This window comes from Propithecus coquereli, unplaced genomic scaffold, assembly GCF_000956105.1.
Source record: "Propithecus coquereli isolate 6110/MARCELLA unplaced genomic scaffold, Pcoq_1.0 Scaffold50, whole genome shotgun sequence".
Lineage (NCBI taxonomy): Eukaryota > Metazoa > Chordata > Mammalia > Primates > Indriidae > Propithecus > Propithecus coquereli.
The window spans coordinates 5460349-5464456 of record NW_012150841.1 but is presented as its reverse complement, the minus strand read 5'-3'; positions in this window follow the sequence as shown (position 1 = coordinate 5464456).

Here is a 4108-nt window from a genome sequence, read left to right as displayed (position 1 = left end):
TTATGAATTAGGGTGTAATAAAGATATTTTCACGCATAAGCAGACATCATTAAAATAACTTTTAAAGAACATATCCCAGCCAGGTGCGTGCCTGTAGTCTCAGCTACTCAGGAGGCTGAGGCAGAGGATCCCTTGTGCCCAGGAAGCTGAGTTGTCCAGCCTGGGCAACATAGAGAGACCTTGTCTCAAAAAAAAAAAAGAAAAAAACACCCCATATCCCAGAAGGATAAAAATGATTCTAGAAGGAACCTCTGGGATGTAAGAAAGAATAGTGATATTCATGCCCTTGTGTAATTCCCTTCCCTTGGGTGTGGGCTGGACCTAATCATTCACTTGTAATAAACAGAATAGGCAAAAGTGATAGAATGTCACTTTCTAGATTAGGTTGCAAAGAGTCTGTAGCATGTCTTGAGCACTTTCTTACTTTCTTCCTCTGGGAGAAGCTAGCTGCCATGTTGTAAGTTGTTCTACAGAGAGGCTCACAAGTCAAGGAACAGAGGGAGGCCTCCAGCCAACAGTCAGCAAGGAACTGAATCTTGCAAACAACCACATGAGCGAGTTTGAAAGCAGAACCTCCTCCAGTTGAGCCTTCAACTCAGATCTGGCTAATAAGCTGATTGCAACCTTATGAGAGACCTTGAGGCAGAGGCACTGAGCTAAGCTGCGCCCAGACTCCTGACTCACAGGATCTATGAGATAATAAATATTTGACATTGTAAGGCTGCTAGATTTTGGGCTAATTTGTAATGCAGTAATAGATAATACAATGCCAATTCTCCCCAAATTGATTAATAGATTCAGTGCAACCCCAACCAAAACCCCAGAAAGACTTTGTAGAAATTGTCAAGCTGACTTTAAAATTTATACGATAAAGCAAAGGAATCAGAATAGTCAAAAAAATTTGAAAAAGAAGAATAAAGTCAGAAAACTCACAGTACCTGATTTCAAGATGAGCTATAAAACCAGAATAATCAAGACAGTGGGTATTGGCAAAAGGAGACCCATAGTTCCATGGAATAGAACAGAGTCCAGAAATAGACCTACACATATATGGTCAACTTATTTTTGACAAAAGTGCAAAGGCAATTTTTAAAAAGATAATTTCTTCAACAAATGTTGCTGGAGCCACTGAATATCCCAAAAAATCAAAAAAACCTTGTTGTATACCTTACATCATGTACAAAAATGAACTAAAAATTGACCTAAATATTAATATAAAACCTAAAATGGTAAAACTTCTAGAAGAAAGGAGAAGAAAATATTTTTGAACTGGGTTAAAGACGTATTTCTGACACTAAAAGTACAATTCATAAAAAATTGATAAGTCGTATTTCACCAAAACTAAGAATTACTGCTCTTTGAAAGACACTGTTAAGAAAGGGGGGGAACCCCACTGTGTGAGAAAAATGTTTGCAAAACACATATCTGATAAAGGAATTGTAAGCAAAATACTACAGAACTCTCAAAAGTCAATAAGAACACAAACAACCCAACCAAAGATGCACGAAATATTTGAACAGACACTTCACCAAAGAAGATATACAAGTGGAAAACAAGCATATGAAAAGATGCTTAACATCCTTAGTCATTAAGGAAATGCATATTAAACCACAGTGAGATATCACTTTACACCTATTAGAATGGCTAAAATTAAAAAGACTGACAATATCAAGAGAATTGAAAGTCTATGTCCACACAAAGACTGTACATAACTGTCCAAAGTACTTTTATTTGTAATAGTCCAAAACTAGAAACAACTCAAATGTCCATCAACAGGTGAATGGATAAACAAATTGTGGTATATCAAAACAATGGAATACTACTCAGATGAACTATTGATACATGCAACAATACGGATGAATCTCAAAATAACTATGTTGAGTGAAAGAAGCCAGACAAAAAAAGAGCACATGCTATTTGATTCCATTCCTATAGAACTTTAGAAAATGCAGACTAATTTATACTGACAGAAAGCAGATGAGTGGTTGCTTGGAGACGGGGGCTGGGAAAGGCAGAAGGGAGGGATTAAAGGGGCACAAGGAAACTTATGCGGATATGGAGGATATGTTCACTATCTTGATTGTGGTGATGGTTTCATGGGTGTATACATACATCAAAATTTATCGAATTGTCCTTTTTCAATATGTGCAATTTACTGTATATCAATTATACCTCAATAAAGCAGTTACATTTTTTAAATTAATTAAAAAATTTTCACACTGTATTGAGAACATTTTTCCCTGGCCCAAGTTTCTAAGTGAAGATTATAACCATAGTCACGCTTGACTAGGCACCCAGCATTTATCAGTTATCAGAAGCAAAAAAACAGGGATTGAAGGGCTAAATTATTTTTCTCCTCTTTGAAAATTATGATTCCTCTTATACTTGCAGAATTAAATTTCTTCAATCAATACACTTCAACATTAGACTGAAATGTGACTGAAATGTGAAGTGTTTTTGTAAAGGCAAGGAGGAAATAAATGAAAGATAAGAAAATATAAAACTTAACTTTAAAAAATTCTATCATACTGCTTTGTCCATTATCATTGTTGATCTCTCATCTCAGCCTGACCAAAATACTATTTTATTTATTTATGTCTAGAGTGCAGTGGCGTCATCATAGCTCACTGCAACCTCAAACTCCTGGGCTCAAGCCATCCTTCTACCTCAGCCTCCCAGGTAACTGGGACTACAGGCACACAACACCGTGCCAGGCTAATTTTTTCTATTTTTAGTTGTTTGGCTAATTTCTTTCTATTTATAGTAGAGACGGGGTCTCGCTCTTGCTCAGGCTGGTCTCGAACTCCTGAGCTCAAACGATCCTCCCACCTCGGCCTCCCAGAGTGCTGGGATTACAGGCGTGAGCCACCGTGCGCCAGGCAGGTAATTTAAATTTTGATAGAAATTTATTTACAACAACATGTTTACTGCCCTAGGAGTTTATATTTTAAGTGCATTATTTCTAATTGTGGGTTAAAGATTCTTTCTCTAATTAAAAAGCTTTTCCCACGTAAGTCAGCTGGGGAAAGGCAAGGCAAGAATAGGGTTTGTCCTGCAAGTACACCTGCTTCATTCTTATTAGCGTGCCAAGCGAGATCAAAAAGGACAGCAGAGTACTTGGGCCAACCTCCCTTTCCCACTCCCATTCCTTTGCAGCAGTAGTAGTGAGGCACCGTGATGTGGTGAAAAAAACCCAGTAAAGTAGAAGTAACTGTTCTAGCTCCAGCCAGGCCCTTAACTAGTTTTATCACCTCCAGGCCCCTCCTATCAGCCTATACTTTTACCACCTGGAAAATGACAGTAGCCAAGAATCCCAAACCAATGCCTATTGTGCTTTGTCCTTCTCCTGTTATGATCACATAAACTCATAAAATTTTTTAAAATTTACTTTGAAATGACTATAGACTTACAGGAAGTTGCAAAAATAGTACAAAGTATCCCATGTACTCCTCCCCCAGTTTCCCCCAGTGGTGATATCTTCAATAGCTATAGTATAATATCAAAACCAGGAAATTGACATTGGTAAATTACTGTTAACTATACTACAGACATTCAGTTTTCACCATTTTTAACCTACTGATAAAACGAGTTGGGAAGTATTCCTTACTCTTCAATTTTCTGGAATAGTTTCTGTAAGAATTGGTGCTAAAACCCATAGAATTTTAAAGCTGAAAGACACACGTGAAATCAACAAGTACCGACTGAAACTCTGATTTGACTATAAAGACACCAGAGATCCCATTGTTTCTCTCCAGGTAGCTAAAATCAATTGTAGATGTCTATACCTTGGAGGATTAGCAAAGGGATAAAATGACTATTCTTGACACAGAGTACAGGAAGACAATATGTTCAGAAGTAGCTGAAAAGCCATTTCCTAACAAAGTTGACATTTACTGTCTTCGTGGCACTATAAACCCAGGAAATGACAAATGGATTCAAATGTTGAGGAAAGAATGAACCAAAGCAGTAAGGGCTGGTGGGTCTTGGGTTGGTTTTCCCCAGAAGCCTGCCCTGAGGCAGGGATTCCAGAGCAAGTACAGTAGTTTATTTAGAAGGTGCAAAACCAAAACAAACTAACCAAAAATACCTCTGTAGGAGAATGGGGAAG